The 19,958-nt window shown below is 42.5% G+C and overlaps 1 protein-coding gene across 4 annotated transcripts in view; it reads left to right on the top strand.

Moving 5' to 3' along the window:
- The first annotated feature begins 5,743 nt into the window (after positions 1-5,743).
- Positions 5,744-19,958, top strand: part of CREBRF (CREB3 regulatory factor) — a 69,190-nt gene continuing 54,975 nt past the window's right edge. For 2 of the 4 annotated variants that reach the window (XM_070045225.1, XM_030829909.3), the window contains exon 1: positions 5,744-5,865. The gene's annotated coding sequence lies outside the window, so the exon portion shown is untranslated. The other 2 variants (XM_060296613.2, XM_030829910.3) reach the window with 2 other exon arrangements.

Below are 19,958 nucleotides of genomic sequence, written 5' to 3' on the forward strand. Positions count from 1 at the left end.
GCAAAATTAGGTGTGTGTATACTTGTGCGCTTTTTTCTGGGGAGCAAGTCTATGGCTTTTATCAGACCCCTAGGGAAGTTCAGAGCCATTGTTATTAATAATAACAACAATAGCTAACCTTCACTTAGGCTTGTTGTGTGCCAGACTCTAAGGACTTTACCTGTGTTGCCTTACGCCTCACCAGAGTGTAATTGAGTTGGGGCAGGGCAAGAGCAGTATTGTACATTTTCCTCCTTTCTAATACTCCCTACTCCTCTGTTCCCCAACCAGAGGAGAGAAGAAAACCACCGACCTGGTCCTCCCTTCTTTTATGGAGTTGGCAGGAGCCTGAACCTTTGTTTGGAGGAAAGGAGAACCACCCCTTACTTTGTCCTGAACCACCCTACTCCCAAATTCCCCAAAGGCGACTTCTCTTTTGCCAGACTGGGAAGAGGTGATTGGGTAAGTGGGCAAGAAGCCTCTTCATGTCAAGCTGACTGGTTATCAGGGCACCAAGAAGGAGCTGTAGCCAGCTCACCAGGACTTCTGCCACCAGAATCCTGACGTAAGCCTGAGCGGTGGGTGCACCGCCCAGGTTGCAGGGAGCTGATGCCCTTAGGATATGTATGGAAAGGCCAGCAGCCCTGCAGGAGCCTAGATGGGCACTGAGTTATGGGGGTAGATTAATGAGACTTCCTCCTAGTACTGCCCTCTTAACACAGGATAGAGTCCACAGCTGGCATTCAGGTTTGTTAATGTGCTCTATGTCTCACTGTGACTGGAGTGTGAATTCAGGTACATTGCACCCATTTATTTTATGCATCTCACTCTTGGGCTGGACCTTGTGAAAACAAGCTGGAAACTCAAAACTGGTGAGCACCATCCCTGGTTTTGCTGTAGCATGAGGGAAATTTATGACCTTGTGAATTTATGGGGTGGGGGGGACCTTGGATACACAGGACCCCCTCACTTCACCCTCAGTTCTCTGAACTTTTTATTATTATTTGTTTCCTTTAGTGACCTTTTCTGGACTCTTTACTTCCTGTGTTTAGAAATCCAGCTTCACAGTTTTACACCAGGTTGGGCCTTTTGGAATGTGCCTCTATTTGTAGTTCAACAAACTGTTATCTGGCTACAGGTCTTGGTTCCTACTTCTTATCAGTCTGTTCCTCCGCTTTCTGTTTTTATTGTCCTATTTCTGGCCTCCCCAACAAGAAGGTCTTATTGTACCTGTCCGTTGGGAGTCTTTCCTACAACAAACACTAGATTGTTCTCACTCCCTGGCTTCCTGGTTAGCTCTCAGTTAGAGTGGCTGATAGTAACAGTGTATCTTCAGCTCAGCACTGACAAAAAACCAAAACCAAACCAAAAAACGAAAACCCCACAGGAACTACTAGATGTCCTGGAAATTTTCAGTCTAGTGAAACAGACAAAACAATTTTGACAGGAATGCTGCCTTGGAAGATAATGGCGTCCCAAAACAGTCTTGAGTTGCTTGCTGCCCTCTCTTGCCATGCCACTTTCCCTTCTCTGCTGCTGCTTCTCTTGCAAGAAACTTCCGGTCACATTCCTCCCTGGAAGGTAGAGGAGGGGAAGACCAACACTGTTGAGAACCTATTAGGCATCAGGCCGTGCATTTCATCCTCAAAATCAACTTGTGAGGCAGGTGACAGAAATCAAGGGATAGATGGATTAGGAACTTGCCCAAATCAGTTAGCAAGAAAGTGGCCCTGAAACACGTGTCATATTCTTAACAATCAGGTCAGGGCTTCCCCTCTTATAAACTCTTGTATTGTCACCTTCCCAAGTCAGTCTCCTTCACCAGGTTCTGAGTTCTTCCAGGGCAGAGACTGTGTCTTCCTGTACACATTAGGCACTCAACAAATGTCAGTTTCTTTATTGCTTTCTCTTCCCTTATCTGTCACTAAGCAGGCTTGAATCTGCTGTCTACTGATGTGCCTGGCATTCTCTGTAATTCAAGGATGTGTTAGTGTTTATGCCCCTTGATTTACTCGAGGAAATAATATCAACACATGTTACGAATAATACAAAGCAGTAAGTACATTAAATGCTCAGTTGGGTGGAAGAAGGAAGGAGATTAATGAGGGCAGAAATAGATACGATAGAAATAAACTTCATAAAAGATATGGGGGGCTTCCCTGGTGGTGCAGTGGTTGAGAGTCTTCCTGCCGATTCAGAGGATGCGGGTTCGTGCCCCGGTCCGGGAAGATCCCACATGCCGCAGAGCGGCTGGGCCCGTGAGCCATGGCCACTGAGCCTGCGCGTCCGGAGCCTGTGCTCCGCAACGGGAGAGGCCACATGAGAGAGAGGCCCGCGTACCGCAAAAAAAAAAAAAAAAAAAAAAAAAAAAGATATGGGGTCTTCAGCCATGGAGGATGAATAGGATTTAGAGGTTAATCTGTGCCTTCCGACCACAGGCAGTTAACAAGCTCCTATCCTGTGGCAGACATGGTCTGGGTTTGGAGGACGAGGATTCAGGGGAAATAAGTAAATGATCGACTAGGAAAGTGCATTTGGGGCTGAACTTTGGTGCCTCCCAGGAGGAGTAAGAAACCGAAGCTCAGAGCTGTCACATAAAGAACACTGCATCCTATTGAGAGGTTGAGGCTATGGGAAGAACTGATCTTTTCTCTTCCCCCAAAGAATATTTTTTAGGAGGGATGAATGAGGGATGGGTGCCAATTGCCAAACATCAATTAGTATCCCTTTTAGATTCACCCTCAGCAACACTCCAGTTTTCTCAGGAAGAAAATTGGTTTTCAAAAGTGTCAGAAGGACACCGCTTTTCCTGGAGATCTTGATTAATCTTGAGTTAATTAATCTCACTTCTAAAGCTGTGAAATCTTAACATATTACACAGATCCAGATGGGTCTGGAAAGAAAACACAGATTCAAAAGGAAAACACTCATTTAGAAGATATGTGCATGACCAGCAGGCAGGGCTCAGTCTGTGCTCCAATGAAAAATTACACACAGTGCAAACTTTAGGTCAAAAGGAAAGTTAGGACCTGTGGCAATTATTTTAATGCTTTCAGGAGAACTCAAAGTTAGAAGGACCATAGGGAACATCCAGTTCTAGCCCAGTTCCTCCTGGTGAAGAAATTGGAACCCAGAGAGGTCGAGCCCCTCACCCTGGGTCTCATAGTTGGTGGTAGAGCTCCAACTGGGGTCTTGGCGCCAAGAACAGTGTTTCAAATACATCAAGGCTTAAAGTGGGTGAAATGTCTGCATTTCCAATGTCTCTGTAAGGATACAGAGAGTGTGGGTAACCGTGGTTGGTTCTGAGAAGGAGAAATGAGTGGCCCGGGAACAGGGGTGGGAGAGAGGTTTAATTTTCACTGAATACTTTTTGTACCTTTTGAATTTTGTACAGTGTAAACATGTTACCTAATCAAACAATAAAAATTATTTTCAAGAATTCAGTGGAGTCCTAAGTATTACTTTTTTACCCCATTGACTCATATTTGGGTAAAACATAGTTTTCTGACTCAGGCTATCCCACTATGTAAATGGTTCTGCAATATCAAGGTTAAGCATTTTGGAAGTGGTCATGGCAGTTGGTTACTGCTTTGTGGCTAGAACAAGAAGAGCCTTCTGAAACTCAAAGCAGTGCTATTCCAGAGTCCTAACTCCCTGCCAACTTTGACTGGCAGGATAAAGCCCAGAGAAACAGAAATCAATTAGGAGTCAGTGATTTCATTCACTTCAGAGCAGGAAGTAGTCATTAATAAAGCTTGATGGAAAGGTCTCTGTTAGCCAAAAGTCTGTCCTTTCCAAGACAACAGAACATGCAAAGGCGGGAATACAACGTAATTCATTAGTAAGTGCTTTCAATGGGCAGAGTCTCGTGCTGGGAGAAGAATCTGGGTGGTCCTTGAGCCCAAGAAACTGTTGCCCAGTAGAGGAGGTGAAAATACTTATGTTCAAAGGGCAGTAACAGTGGAAAAGCTAACCATCTGCTGGAGTTTTTCCAAATATAGTATTACGAGAGAGGATTATCTGTGACCTACAGAGATTTAATGCATGAATCTCATGAATGAGTGCGAGGAACATGGCTCAAACTTCCCAAGCTAGTTTTTCTATTGGGGTTTCATTTTTAAACTCCAGTTCGTGTGGAAAATTAGAAGGTGGTATGTTAGACTTAGGAAAATAATTATAGTCCTGCTACTTCTGTGCAATCGGGAAAATACTCATTCCTTCATTGGGTATTGAGACCCTAAGGCATTTTGAAGGATACAGAGGTGAGATTTACTTTTACTGTCCTCTTTGGTATCTACATATACTTATCTATTAATATGGTGTACAAAAGTATTATTTCAGTAGCTGTTTAACTGCTGAAGTCTAAAGTTATCCTTGCTTGTATTTAGTCTGCTGTGGATCTTCTAAATAATGTCCTTGAAACAATCTAATCATACTGTCATTCATTAAGTGCTCACTATATTTGAAGCACTATGGTAAGTGCTTTATACGAATTATTTTCGCTCAGTTCTCACATCAACCCCATGAGCTACTTACAGTGGAGCCTCACGAGGTTAAATAATTTGTGCTGATTCACACACGGTAGAGCAAGGTTTCAAATCCAGGTTGCTATTCAACGAGTATTTAATGACTATGTGGCAGGCATGAAAGGTAGAGGATAAACAATACAGGCTGGTCCTTGTCCTCTTGAAGCTTATGACCTATAAAACTCTCTGATGCAAAAGTCCATGGTTTTGACATTGACGTTACTACTTCTCTATATGTGTGCAAAGAGGAGCCACCTTTTCAAAGGCAATTACTCCTAAGAGGAAACTGGCATCCTAAAGGAATCTAGTCAAGCATTTCTGTTCCCCAATCGTCCTTTCCCAATGCTTACTAAAATCAGATTTCTGTGCTCAGAAGATGAATTCTGTGCCCTTAAGGAGAATAAAGAGCAGTCTGCAAGCGCAGGCTGTGATGACAGAACTGGGTCTAGTCCCAGTTGGGTCATTTACAAACTGCCTGACCTTGAGCAAGTAACTTAACCTCTCTGAGCCTTAATTTCCCCGTCTGAAAAATTGGTGTATTAGCACTGCGTGTTATTATTAATAGAATTAGGAAACACACACACTCAGGTACATGTGTTACGAAGGCTTGTTTGTCTAGGCGCTCTGGTAGCATTCTGTTTGTACCGTTGTGTACAGATCGCTGTCTCAAAGGTGCACGAAATCTGGTTTATTCCAGCGTCTGGAGCAAACGTGTGCAATAAATATTAGTTGAAAGAATGATCGAACGACTGAAGGCAAGGTCAGTTTCTCAGTGAATTGAGAGGTTCAGATGCGAAGAACATTCATAAAACAGAAAGTGGATGCAATCCCCCTCCTAAGTTAATGCCCTCTGTTTTCGTAGATTCCTTCAAGTTTCAGTGAACTTAAACTGTAAAATGGGCATACGAGCACTTCCGGCCTCACAGCGTAGTTCTAAGGTTAGATAGAATGCAGGACGTGAAAGCATTTGTAAACGAACAGCGCCGAGAAACGTGAGGGTAGCTGGCTATCAGACGGCCCACGCCCACAATGCAGCTGCAGGCGCCGAGCCCCCGCTCCGCCCCCTCTTTCTGGTTTTTCCCGGCCACCCGCCCCTCCCGCGTCATGTGATAGGGGTGCTTCACCGGGCCGATCTCCTGATTGGCCGGGCTGCTGGGCGCCTCGCGATTGGCCCGAGGCCGGCGGGCCCCCGCCTCCCTCCTCCTCCTCGCCGCGGCCCACGTGAGGGGGGCGAGTCACGCGATTTCCGGGAACCCGTCAGGAAGGACATAAACAAAACAAACCCGAGGAAGCATGGAGAGGGGCCGCGGCCCCTGCAGCGGAACCGGACCCAGCCCCTGAGCCGCCCCCACTCCCACAGGTGAGCTCCGCTGCCCGCCACCCGGAGTCCGCAGGGGCCAGGACTAGGGGACGAGCCGGGCGGGGGGCGGAGGAGGGCCGCTGGCCTAGGAGGTGGCAGCGCCGGGGCTTTGCGCTGGGCCGGCGCGGGGCGGGGGCCAGGACCAGGGCAGAGTCTGGGGGCGCGCGGGCCGCAGGCTGCCGCCTGCCGGTCACGGGGGTTCTGGCTCCCCTCCCCCACCCCCGGCCCGGGATGGTTATATAAAAGCGCGGGGCGGCGGTAGAGGGAGCTACGGGCGGGAGGCAGGCTAGGCCAGGGGTGGGCAGTGCCGGGCGTCCGCCCTGCCAGGCCGCCCGGCCCTTCACCGCTGCCTCGGAGCCCGGGGCCGTGGCTGCCGGCAACCGGCCTGTCAGAGAAGCGAGCGGGTGGGAGGGGCCGGGGAAGGGAGGGGAGGCGAGGCTGGCGGGGGAGGACGAGAGAGAGGGGCGTGTGAGGAAGGGCCGGGGCCACGAAGGTTGGAACCAGGCTGACAGGAGACGAGGAGGCGCGGGCTGGGGGTTGGGGGGCTCCAGGCAGGGGTGTCTCGGGGATGGCCGCTCCCCTTCCCGTCCCCGCCCCGGCGACTGGCGAGCGGGGGCCTCCCTCCCGGGATTTGTTTATATGTCTTCTCAAAGCAGCTTGAAGCGGCTTGGAGGCGGAGCTTTTTGCGCAGAGTGGCAGGTCTGCTGTCCAATGGAGCAGGCGGATGAAGGCTGCCAAGCCAATGAGAGTAGGGGAGGCGGTGCCTCGGACCCCCAAATGTTAGGCTGTGCCGGGGTGGGCCGGGTGGGGCGGCCATGTTAGATGGGAGGGGACCGGTGGTGGTGGGTCACTGAGAGGGGAGGAGACAGGGCAAAGGGCAAGGGAGCCGGGCCGGGGGCGTTTCGGGTGTCCGAAGGCGAGTCATATCGGACGATGAAGTAGCTCAGGGGAGCTTGACCCCGACCCACCGCTCTCCCCACCCGAGCAGAGGAGGCAGGGAAGTACCGAGGGCAGTCTAGCCGCCCCTTGGGGGTGGTTCCTGGGACTAGATGGAGCTCAGTCTCTGGATTCGCCCTCTTTCTCGGCCTTACGCTTCCTGACAAACCCGGCCGCCAAACCCTGTAATTGCCCTCCTTTAACCCAAGAAGGCAAACCTTTTTGCTGTTTCTGAGCGAGCTTGAGCCTTAAGAAGGTACTTGGATAACTAGCGGTCTAAATTTCTGCACCAGGCCTCAGATAGAAGCAGTGAGGAGGAAGTTATGTTTTTCTGGATTTTGCACAGAGGAAGCCAGGACTAGAAAAGCCGAGAAAAGTTAAGGGCTGGGCGGGGTCTCCGTTTTTTCATCAGGATACCTTCTAAAGATCAGGCCCCTCGTGTTTGCCCTAGCTTAGTAGTAATTTGCCCCTCCTGCTTACATAAATTAGTAGCTAACTTAAATTAGCTTCGTGAGAAAACTGAGCCATGAGAAAATTATTTAGGTTTGAAGGTTCTTTAAGACTCTGTCTTGCGAATACCCTGCAGGTGAGAAATAGGATCAAGAGCTGACTTATTTCTTTTTAAAAAAGCAGAAAATAAGATTTCTTTGTAAATCTTGTGATTTGTGGTAAACTGTTTGTCACTTGGTTGTACTTCTAAATATTTTTTTCCCCATTTTCTTGTAATCCGCAATAGCTAGGAGAAACACCAAAGATGAAAGAGGAAATGGTATGAGTAATTAGAAAGTAACTTATTTTACTTTATTTGGTTCACGATTATTTTGGCATCTTGTCCGCCGTATTAGATGCTTAATTTAGTTTCATGTTAACATAACCTTACAATCTGTGACTGCAATGGTATTGTCAAGGGTACCAGGCTGTTGTTGCATCTTTGGTTAAACACTTATGGTTAGGAACGTGCCTTAGGTATATCGTGCAGGGGCTATTCAAGAGTTGACTGTTTTTATTTAGGAATTTGCATTATCTCCTATTTTGTTAATTGGAGAAAAATAATAATTGGTAAATAAATGATTTATCGATTTCTGTATTAATTTGATATGATTGACTCACAGTTCTGTTAAGAATGATATATGAAAATATAATCCCTGATTATTTGATAGACTTCAGCTATTAAATATAATTTTTATGACAAATAAAAATATTACCTTATTTTTTCTCTTATTCTAAGAATGGTAAATAGATCCAACAGGACTTATTTGGATGTAATTCTTTTATATGATTGATAAAGCATCTTTGGAATTTTTAGACTAGTAAGCATAGAAGAGGCTAAATATATCCAAAAGAAGAGATTTGGGATCCTCCACTTACTATCCCACTTTCTGTCTGTCATGACAGGGGGAAACAAGCTTTTACAAAAACTATGTCTCGTCTGGTTTACTAGTTTAACATATGTGGGTTCTTGGATGCCAGTGTAAGGAATAAAGGAATAATTATGGCTCCTTGTGGTGGTGAACTAAATACAAGTGACAATGAAAATACAGTGAGTTTGCATATTGATTCTATTAATGTAGCACAGTTTTAAAAGATTAAGAGAACTAAATTCCCTGTTCGCTTTTAAAGTTTAGTTTTTAGTCAAGATTGACAACTACGAGACTTTCAGTGATTCAGCAGAGGTTTGTTTCCATGTGGGTTTGTACTTGGATGTTTTGGGGATGAATCCTCTTTCACCGTATTCAGTAGTTTGTCTTTCAGAGTAGATAAACTCTTAGACTGGACATAAATTTGTCAGATCATTGGTGCTAATGATTCTAAGATAGTGTAACCTGTACAGACTTCCTGTACAGGGTCAAGTAGTAAATATTTAGGCTTTGTGGACCATGTAGTGTCTGTAACAGCTACTGAGGTCTGCAAATTGTAGCATGAAAACAGCCATAGACAATATGTTTGGGGCTATAACCCAGTAAAACTTTATTTATAAGAACAGGCTGTATTTGAAGGCTGTAATTTGTTTGTCAACCCATGTTCCAAGACATCAGTCTCTGGGTTTTAAGTACTTAGATGTTAACTTATTGCAGCATATATAAACGTGAACTTCGAGTAATATTTGAGCACTTGCAGAATGTACATATCTCCTGCCTTGAAGAATTTTTAGAGTAAGAGCACATGGCAACATTGTATTCTATATTTTTATTTTATTTGCAAATAGGTGTTTTCCTGAAAAACCATTTAAAGTAAATGTTGGACTGTTAAGTCCTATTTACTTTAGAGATGCATTGTGATTGAAAAAAAATTTGGCTTTAAGATGTCTCTAAGAACCTCAGTATATTCAAGGGTATGGTCCTGTTGAGGTTTAAAAGTGCATTTAACACATCATTCGTAACAAAACTGTACAGCTGTTTGAAGAGAGGTTGGTCAAGTGAATAGATAACACACTTAGCTCTTATTTATATATTTTATATATATATATGTGTATATATATACATACACATATAGTTAATTTGGAAGCCACATTGATTGTGTTGTTGCCTGAGATGTTTCTAGAATTACCTAAATAAGGTGGAGTGCTTTTTCAAAGAAGACCCCCAAAATTTTTAGGTTGCCGCCACTCCCCTTCCTTGGAAAATGTCAGGTGGTGCTAAGTGCCCAATGAAGCAGAGATGCCGTAACTAAAAATATTACACAGGCAAATACTTTTTCATGTGTAGTTTTTTGTTTTGTTTTTATGTAATATTTCACCAGTCTTGTTGATTTGAACTGGATTTCAAGCATGAGCATGAAAGTTCAGGAAAGAGAATATATTGACCTCTTAAAGCTGAAAAGCATCATGTGGCGTTCAATCTTGTTTCTAGTTCTAGTTAACCTATGTTTGCCTGGGTGACTATGAGTAATTCAATTTATTAATTTGTTAATAGTGGGGATGTTTTTCTATCTCACAGAGGGATATTGGGAAATTGTTAGTTATTGTGTTCTCAAACTCTTGTACTTTGAATATGCTAATGCTTCAGGCCGCTTGAAACCACATCCCAAATCTGGATTCAATTTTCTTTCTCTTAGTGATTGCCTCTCAGTTTCTCTTTATTAGGACTTTCCCCACCCTACAGCATTTCTCTACCCACTTAACAGCGAGCAACTTGAGGTCAGAGTCTGCCTCTTATTTCTATATCTCCAGTGCCTCACACCTTTTAGTGCTTCTGAACTACTTAAATAAATGAGTGAATCGCTAAAAACTGCTTATCTGGAAGGCAGTGAAGTCAGTCTGCTATTAGTAGAGATGTTGGGCTTTCTGACTTGGAAGGGAGTAATTAATCACCATCTTCTCATACAAAAAGTCTTCATGTTAAAATTGACCCTTTCTTGTAAGGAAGTTTATAGAGAAGCTATTTCGATGATGTCTAAAAACCCCTTGAATTCTTTTGTTAATTTTTTTCAGGTACATTCCGTTAGTTAGACTCATTGAATATTCCTTCCAGGTGCGCACACTCCCAAAAAACAACAACAAAAAGACCTTGTGCTTTGTCCTTGGATTTGTCATTAGCTCTTGGCACACTTGGTCTTTGGGTGTTTGGCAAATGTGAGTGAAACCTCTTATTTCTTAGCTGTTTGGGATAATTATTCATCTATGTAGCAGGGTCCCTTTGGGGGAGAAGCACTGTAAAATCATTCTGGCTAATAAGTCTGATTTACCCCAATGGGGAAGGCTAGATGTGGAGGGAGTTTGATGCAGGGGACTGCAGTGGTACTTTGTGACTGCAATCCCATTCCATTGCCAGCCAAGCCTTGTATGCCTTTTCGTGACAGTATGCCTTTTTTTTTTTTTTTTTTACAACTTAGAATTTTTATTAAAACAATCATTTAAATTACAACAATCCCCCAGAATAGAAAATAGCCTTCCCTGGTCTGGCCCTGACAGGAGGCCCCATAGTTAGAAGGGTGGTTTGACATCTTTGAAAATGGATGGATGGAACTTCCCTGGAAGCCCAGAGGAGCCAGCCTGGCCCCAGGGCAGCTGGGAGAGGCCATCTCCCCGCCAAGGCCACCCCCTCCAGGGGCCTCCAGGCCCCAGCCCTGTCAGCGGGTGAAGCTTAGTCATTGTCGCAGGTTGTCAGTCTCAGGACTTGCAGTTTTGATTTGAACGAGAAAAGAGAGGGAGAGAGAAAATGGTACTTTGTGACTGCAATCCCATTCGATTGCCAGCCAAGCCTTGTGTGCCTCTTCATGACAGTATACCTTTTCAATGCCAGTTCATGACATTCCTTCCAAAAATCTATATTGGAACTCTCCTGCCCCAACAGCTTTCTAAACTACTCATCTCTCCACTAATTCCCAGCAACTCTGATCATCCTGTCATTCTGTCCTTTTAACGCCAAAACCACTTTTACATTTTTTGTTACAAAGTCATGTTTCCACTCATTTATCTTTGGGTATTATTGATGTTGACAAGTTTCTGACGAAAGCGTCATGAGCTTGCTGATTTTTTGTCCTTCTTCAGTTTTCTTCAGATTCTTTGTTGACACTTATTTTCTTCCGGATAATGTTTTGTCTTGGCGAATTTAAGCTGCCCCTTTTGTTTTGTAGAGGAAGTTCCTTTGACTGTTACACACCATTCCTGGTACAATTTGCCTTCTTCCCTATTATATGTTTGCCATTCACCAAGAAATTTAAAGCATTATGAAAACAAAACTTAAAATGTCCTTGATGTTATAGGGAGAAACAAGGGGCAGGGTGGATATACTCTTGTTTGAAAGATTCACTGTACCCTTTTTTTTTTTTTCCTGGCCTCACTGCTCAGCTTGCAGTATCTTAGTTCCCCAACCAAGGATTGAACCTGGACCCTTGGCAGTGAAAGCACTGAGTCCTAACCACTGGACTGCCAGGGAATTCCCTCACTGTACCCTTTAAACAACAAGGCTTCAAACATCCTACTTGTGTTGTAAAAGATGAGGTAGACTTTATAGCTTTTTGAACTGTTTTTAGTAAGAGTTTACATCCTTACTACTGAATCCTCTGCTGGAGTTGCCCATTGATGAGTAGAGGAGACAGACATTGCAGTTCAACATTATAGTATTTAGAACAACATGTCCTGAGAATATGGAAGATGGGCTACTAACTCTGCCTGGGCAAGTTGGAGAAGCTTCCCAGAAAAGACGGCATTTGAACTGGGTTTGAAGACTAGTGAAGGAAGTCAGGGAAGTCTAAAAGGTGTACAAGATGTGTAGGGTGGGGTTGGGTATGAGAAGGCCTCAACTAAGGCAGAGGTGGAGATGGAAGAGGAAGGGACTACTTTGTGAGATTTAGGAGGAAAGAACATTTTTGCTTTCCCTTGTCCTTTAATTCTCTTGGGCCTGCTTTGCACTCAGGTCTCTGTAGCTCTGACTTTGGTCTCTTTCCCCCTAGTTTTTAGTTTTTCTTTTAGCCCCTCATCAAGGTCTGACACGCCTCCCTTCTGTCTTCTCATCTGTGGTCACCAGGTACCTTTGATTCTGACCCAGTGTGTCCCTTACCTTTACTTCATCTCCTTGCCGCCATCCCTTCCTTTACTCTCTTTAGGTTTCCTTTCCCTTTTTTGAGTCTTACTTTTCATTTTGCTCTATTTAAAAAGAAAACAAAAATTCTTTCACATTACTGTTTATTTTGCATATGAACAGCAATATATGTCTGAGTTGATTCCCTCTTGGGAAATCTTGGGAAATCAACTTGTCTTTGATACCTATCTAGGTACTAATTATCCATCTCTATGAATTTCCTTTTTCGAAGCATTTTTCTTTGTATTCAGAGTTGTCACTTCTCATAGGCTACAGTGCAGAATATTGCTAGTTATATCTTGTGTTTTTTACTTCTTATGTGCCTTAAACTTGTTCTGTGATGAGACCCAATTCAAATCTCACCTTGCCTGAAACTTTCCCCAGGTAGAGATGGCAGTACTCTTCTCTCTAGTTTTATAGCCTTTTCTGAACACCTCTTTTTAGAACTAGCTTTATTGAGGTATAATTTACATAAATTCACACAATTTTTAGTTTTGACAAATGTATGCAATTGTTTAACCTCCTCTGCAGTCATGATATAGAATGTTTCCATCACCACAAAAAGTTCCCTCGTGCTCCCCTTCACCCCAGCCCCAATTACTGATTTACTTTCTATCACTGTAGTTTTTTCTTTTCTGGAATTTCATATAAATGCAATCATAGAATGTGTTGTCTTTCGAGTCTGACTGCTTTTACTTAACATAATGCTTTTGAGATTCATGTTGTTTCAAGTTATCAATTGAGTACTTGTTATTATACGGATGTACCACGATTTGTCTGTCCATTTACCAATTGGTGAATATTTGGGTTGCTTCCAGATTTTGGGCTACTGTGAATTAAGCTGCAGTAGACATTCATGTACAGTTCTTTTAAATACCTGTTTTCACATTCCCTTTCATTTTGGAGGTCGAGTTGCAAAATGGTTAAGAATGAAAGTCCTGGAGTTACCTGTGTTCCCAAACAAGCTTTTTGCTAATTCTGTGGTTTGGAGAATCTTTTTTTCTTTTTTTTTTTGCGGTACGCGGGCCTCTCACTGTTGTGGCCTCTCCCGTTGTGGGGCACAGGCTCCGGACGCGCAGGCTCAGCGGCCATGGCTCACGGGCCTAGCCGCTCCGCAGCATGTGGGATCTTCCCGGACCAGGCCACGAACACATGTCCTCTGCATTGGCAGGCGGACTCTCAACCACTGCGCCACCAGGGAAGCCCTTGAGAATCTTTAAGATTCCCTACTTGTAAAATGGGCCTGGTTGGAGATTGGAGCAAGCTGGAAAGCACAGGCCCGTTTCAAGCGATAACTCTCACTTCAATTCAAGTGATCTTCCTGAGAATATGTACCCAATGTTGTCAGGTCTGATATTTCTCCCCCAAGGGAGTGGCATTTGATAACAGGATACAGAAATTTTATATGAAATTTCCAACTTAAGTGCTGGCAGTTAAAATTTAATTTTTTCAAAACACTAATGTGTGGGCTGAACAAAACTCATATGTAGGCATTGATTTGTGGCTGCAATCCAGTTTGAGATCTTTGCTTTAAATCTTCAGTTTTTTGGGAATTCCCTGGCGGTCCAGTGGTTAGGACTCGGTGCTTTCACTGCTGGGGCCAAGGTTCAATCCCTGATTGGGGAACTAAAATCCTGCAAGCCGTGCAACATGGCCAAAAAAACAAAGCCTTCAGTTTTTTGTCTCTTGTTTTAAAATGTACATACTCTTGGTAGAGTGAACTTATTAGGACCTTGTTACATTTGTTTTATAGCTTAGAATAATAACTTGCTGATTTTCTATCTCCCAGGTTAAAAACTAATGAATTACTGTAAATGAATTTTATTCTGTTTTCTGATTGTAGGGGGATATAAGAATTATGAGTGTCTAATGGAAGGGTGGGACCAGATTCTTTTTACTCTTTGTATTTCTTTTCTGAGAGCTGCTGATTCTATTCAAAGCTATGTTTTCCCAGCAATTGGGATAGTCTGCCTCCTTTGATTTATTCTGAACCCTGTTGAGACAAGTATAGTATAGATTAAACTGTGTGTTTGTATGTGTGTGTGTTCGTTAGAAACTGTGTAAGGTATTACGAGTACAAAGATAAATTTTGTATAAATCCATTCCCTCGAGTTGCTCAGCTTCTTTGGTGAAGCCAGTATAAATACTATAAAAAAGATAAATTGTATGTAATTTTTTGAACAATAAGAGCAGTAATTTCTCTGAAGAAGCCTTTCCCCTTGTAATTTATCCACCAATTCTTTACTGTGTGTAGAGATGACTAGTTTGCAACTTTATGAATTACTTTGTGACTCCAAAGATTCTTTTGCTGATTAAACCAGCATGTTGAACATTTCACCCTCATAAAGCTGGAGCGAGGGTGTTAAATGACCTGTGTTGCCTGCATATCCTTTATTCACCCTAGTTCCAGGCAGTTGGGTTTTTGTGATAATTAAGTGTGGAATTCAGACAATCTAGGATTCTGAATTGAGTTTAGGTTTATACATTCAATAGCAGCCACATCCCAGGAACATCTTACACTGACGAAGGAATCAGGAAACAAAAAATAGCCACCATTTATTGTCTGTTTTGTGCCAGGGCTAGATTCCTTACATATTATCATGAATCACAATATCCCTGCAAAGTAAGAGGGGGAATTCTTGTATTTACAAATAAAAGAAGGCAAGTAAGAATCTGGAATGAAATTCCAAATACTCAATTTTAAAGCAGAACATTTTATCTTGAATCTAGAGTTTGTTTCTCAAAGAGCAAGTCTTTAGGAGTATTGGAGCCAAAGAGGCAGGCAGCCTTTCTCAGTTTTGAAAGAAATGATTGCAAAACTGTATTCACAACCTCTTTGTAGCCCTGCGCCACAACCTCTGTACCTCTATAGTCCTGAGCTGGTGGTTTATATAGCCCATTTCACACTAGGAAGGAATTCGAAGGGAATTTCAAAATTGTCTCTAGTATACATTCATGCTACTTGTGAAAAGCATCAACTCTGAGAAGGGAGGGAGGAGACAATAAATTTTGAGGAAGAGTCCAGATCCCTGATAACAAGAGCACTGAAGTTGTTAGGGTATGTCCCCAGTGTCCTCTATGATGGATGTTTCCCTGCAATCTTGCTGGACGGCTCAAGTGTGATCTCACGTGCACCGCTGTTTTTATGCTGCTACCTTTAATTGTACTGTTCCCTTTTTACATCTTGTAGATTTTTGCAGAACAGCTCAGAAAACGAAATGATTCTTTAAAACTCCAATGTTTAACCTGGATAAAGTACTTTGTCTTAGTTAAAAATGTGTGTGTATGAGAGAGAGAGAGAGAGAGAGCGTGCATGCGAAAGATAGAGAGTATAGTACAACATTTATTAGTCCAGGGGCTTCCCTGGCAGTCCAGTGGTTAAGACTCTGTGCTCCCAATGCAGGGAACAGGGTTTGATCCTTGGTCAGGGAGCTAAGATCCTGCATGCTGCATGGCGTGGCCAAATAAAATAAAATTAAAATTAAAAAAAGAACATGTATTAGTCCAGTGCCTGGATTCAGTTGGTTTAAATAAGTTTTAATCCTCCTCTTTTCCTCTACCCTCTCCTCCGTAGACAAAAATTATTTCAGGTCTTTAAAATTGACTGAAATTCAAACACTACTGTTCCTGGAAATTTAAAAGAAAATTCAGGAGTACAGTGTTAAATATTTTTACTATACAATACTACAGTGGTTCAAGACTCAAATGAACAAGCTTGTACAAGATACTTCGGAGCATTTAAAAGAGACTTAATAAATATATACTGAATGACTGACTTCTTTGTAATGTACTCTTTCTACATGAAGAACGTCGCACCTCTTGACTCCTTATCCAGAATGACCTGTGGTCTTAGGAGATTTCCTGTTTGCTGTCAGTCAGCTCTTGTCTGCATGCCTGTGCTGGGCATAGCATTGCTTTTGGCACTGTGGTGAAACAGACATGAGATGTAATGGTCATTCTCAAAAATTTTACAATCTCTGGTAGAAGAGGCAAGGGGTTGGGGAGGAGAAAGAGGAAAAACGTTATGGGCAAAGGCATGAAAAGCTGGAGTCTCACTGCTGGACATCCTTAGTGGAGTGAAGTGGGATTGTAAGTACTTCAAGGATTTGGGGGAAAATTGTAAGACCAAACTAATACTAATGTTATATTTATCAAAGAGTAGTGGAAGATGGGGTTGGAAAGATAGTTTTCTTGTGTCTGAGTATTTTGAATATTATCCAAGAGATAACGGGAGTTGCTAAAAACTTATGAGCACAGTGCTAATATGATGTGGTAGTTTAGGGAAAATAATTTTATAACGGGGCATAAGAACTGGAGAGAGGGAGAGGCTGAAAGCAAGAAGACATGCAGGGCAAATATTGGGATGGTAAATAGAAAATGATGAGGTCCAAGCAAGGGTTGAGAAGGTGGGAAAGGCAAAGTCAGACAGGTACATGCATGCTCTGTACAAGGTAAGTCGTCAGTGTATTTTTGATAAACGAGACTGACGTGATTTAATAACAAAGCAAGTGGGGAGGAGGAAAGAAAGAGTCAAGGCTGAGATCAGTGTTACATGCCTGGATGTCTGAGAGTGATGATACTATTGGCAGAATAGGAATGTTTGGGTGGGGAGGTGGCATGTTGTGTCCGAGGTCATGGGATGCGGGTGATCCAGGGAAATACCTGGATCTCAGATGGTAGGGATGGTGCACTGGTGTGTTTAGGATGAAGAGGTAGATTCGAGAGTTCTCTAGAGATGACTTTTGAGGCACTGAGAGTAGAGATGGTCTTTGTGATGATAGGTTTGCACAGAGGCATCCATTTACTGGCTGACCTTGGACAACTCTTGTCCTTGCTGAACTTTTTAAATTCATGTACAAGTGGTTAGACAGAGGGTGGGGGGTGCTAATACTAACCCTAATTACTTCACTAGGTTTTGTTAAATGACAAGGTATAGCAGTGTTTCTGTAATCTGTAAACAGTTACATCAAATATAAACTGTATATTTGTTACCAGGAGTAATCAAAGGTGGCTGGGGTTAGAAATGCATTCTTTGGTTCTATCTAAAACTGTCTCATGCTCTTATTCTTGTGCTTTGAACAACTTAATTGGCAGGTATCAAGGCTGCAGAAAGACCCTACTAGTATCTTAACCGTCAGTAGTTTTCAGAAATAAAAACTCTTCCCATTCACCTCATGCTGATCTAGAAACCTGCTTTAATGATCTTTCTTATTGGTTCCCAAAGTGGTTTAAATAAGCTCTAGTGTGTTGTCTCTGTAGCCCAAAGATTAACGTTGTGCCAAAGCCTTTGGAAAAGAATTGAATAAAATTCTGAGAGGGCTTGTGTCTGTCTAAGACAGAATTCCAAGGAGAGATCACTTTTGAGATTTAGTATATTTTCTTAGCTCCTCAGGATCCTCAGGAAAATGTGCTTTTAATTATTTAATTAAGATATTGTGGCCAACCTAATTTACCCCCTTATTTTTTAAATTCTGAGTGTGAAGATAAAAGGAGACTATTGGGTTGACCCAGGGATAAAGAGTTCACAAGGTGTTATGGCAGAAGGATCCATATCCCGATTGTATTAACATCTAATTAGGATAACCATCTACATTGAAATTTACTTACTTGTTTTTCAGATTTTGGAGTCTAGAGAACTGTTGTTGAAGGGCAGAGAGTAGCAATTTCTCTGCAGTCATGTTCACAGGATTTATATTACATGATGAAGGGAGAACGCAGCCCCCGCCTTTTCTCCAATGCATTCCTTGCATAGTCAGCCTCTTCCTCCTCAGTGGTTTGGAGATTTGGGGATCTCTGATTTCTACTGTACCATGAAATAGGTAGTGGCTTGATTTAGTAAGCATCTGAAGGTTTGTTTTGTTGAACTCCTGCTAAGTAGTTTTCAGAAAGCAAGGAATTGTTGAGTGGGACATTTGAAGTGTAACAGTTTGGATGGAGTGTGTGGGGGTCCTTCCTCCTTCCCTCCCCCTCTTCCCTTTCTTTCATCTTGGGGATTAAATCTCAGGAGGAATGACTGATTTAAATTAGGGGTCAGGACAATTACCACCTACAGAGAGAGAACCCAAGAACTCTGCCACCTGAAAGAAATGATGAACATGAACTAGCAGAGTTTAGGAAAGATCAAAATAAACCGTGGTATATAACAGTATAAATGTGTTGGCCTGTTTTACCACAGACTTTTTTTTTTTTTTAATTTCCTTGTGGTGAATTCCTTGGTGGTCCAGTGGTTAGGACTCCGTGCTTCCACTGCAGGGGGCACGGGTTCGATTCCTGGTTAGGGAACAAAAACAAAGATCCTGGAAGCCATGCACGGCGTAGCCAAAAAAAAAAAAACCAATAATAATAATAAAAATTTTTCTTGTGGTAAAATAAACATAAAATTTGCCATTTAAACCATATTGTGTACAATTCAGTGGCATTAAGTGCATTGACAGTTTTGTATAACCATCACCACTGTTCTGAAATATCCAGAATATTTTCTTCACCCCAAACAGAAACTGTACTCTCCCAGCCTCTGGTAACCTCTCTTCTCTTTCTGTCTCCATGAATTTGCCTATTCTGGTACTTCATATAAGTGGAATCGTATATTATTTGTCTTTTCTATCTGATTTATTTCATTTAGCATAATGTTTTCAAGGTTCATCCATGTTGTAGCATGTATCAGAATTTCATTCCTTTTTATTACTGGGTAATGTTCCAATGTGTGTATATACCACATTTTGTTTATCTTTTCATCTGTCAATGACCACTAGGGTTGTTTCCACCTTTTGGCTATTGGAAATAATGCTGCTCTGAACATGGGTGTACACGTATCTGTTTGAATTCCTGCTTTCGATTCCTTTGGGTATATATCCAGAAGTGGAATTGCTAGATCATATAGTAATTCTATGTTTAACTTTTTGAGGGACTACTAAACTGTTTCTCAGCTGTATTGTTTTACATTCCCACCAGCAATGCACAAGTTTTCTGATTTTTCCATATCCTCACCAACACTTGTTATTTTCTCTTATTTGGATGATAGCCATCCTGATGGGTATGTCAAAAAATTTTAACATCTACTCTGATGATTCAGAAGTGCTGCTTACTATTGTGAGGAACCAGTTCCCTCAAGATAGTAAAAGGGAGCAGTGGCCTAAGGCAGTGACATATAAAAGAGGAGCTGCAGGGATTCTAGCCATCATATGCAATATCTGCTTATTCATAGACATTTTTATTTATAAAGAGGTTTATATTTTTCTTGATGTCAACCTTTTTTTTTGTAAAATATGTGGACCCTTAGGGATCAGCTGAAACCCTCAGATTTGGAAGGGGCACAATTTAGGAGCCCTTGGGTATGTGTGAGCTGCCTGGGCCACACCAGTCAGCTCTTGGATTTGGCTTTTAAGGTTTGGATTAGTGTTGTGAGCAGTCCCGGGGATGAACCTTTGTAAGAAGTCCTTTGATCTTTCCTATTATTTTACTTGACCTTTTGCCTTGCCTAATGTACATAGTAAGCCTCAACATATTTTCAAACGGAGAACCAAAAAAACGTAGGGTAGGACCTGGTGGAAAGGGCTATGAAAAGAGATTGAAGCTGCGGCTCTCTTCAGGTGGTACCATTGCTGCTCATAAATAAATCATTTGCCCCATCTCATT

This window comes from Globicephala melas, chromosome 3 (assembly GCF_963455315.2).
Source record: "Globicephala melas chromosome 3, mGloMel1.2, whole genome shotgun sequence".
Classification (NCBI taxonomy): domain Eukaryota; kingdom Metazoa; phylum Chordata; class Mammalia; order Artiodactyla; family Delphinidae; genus Globicephala; species Globicephala melas.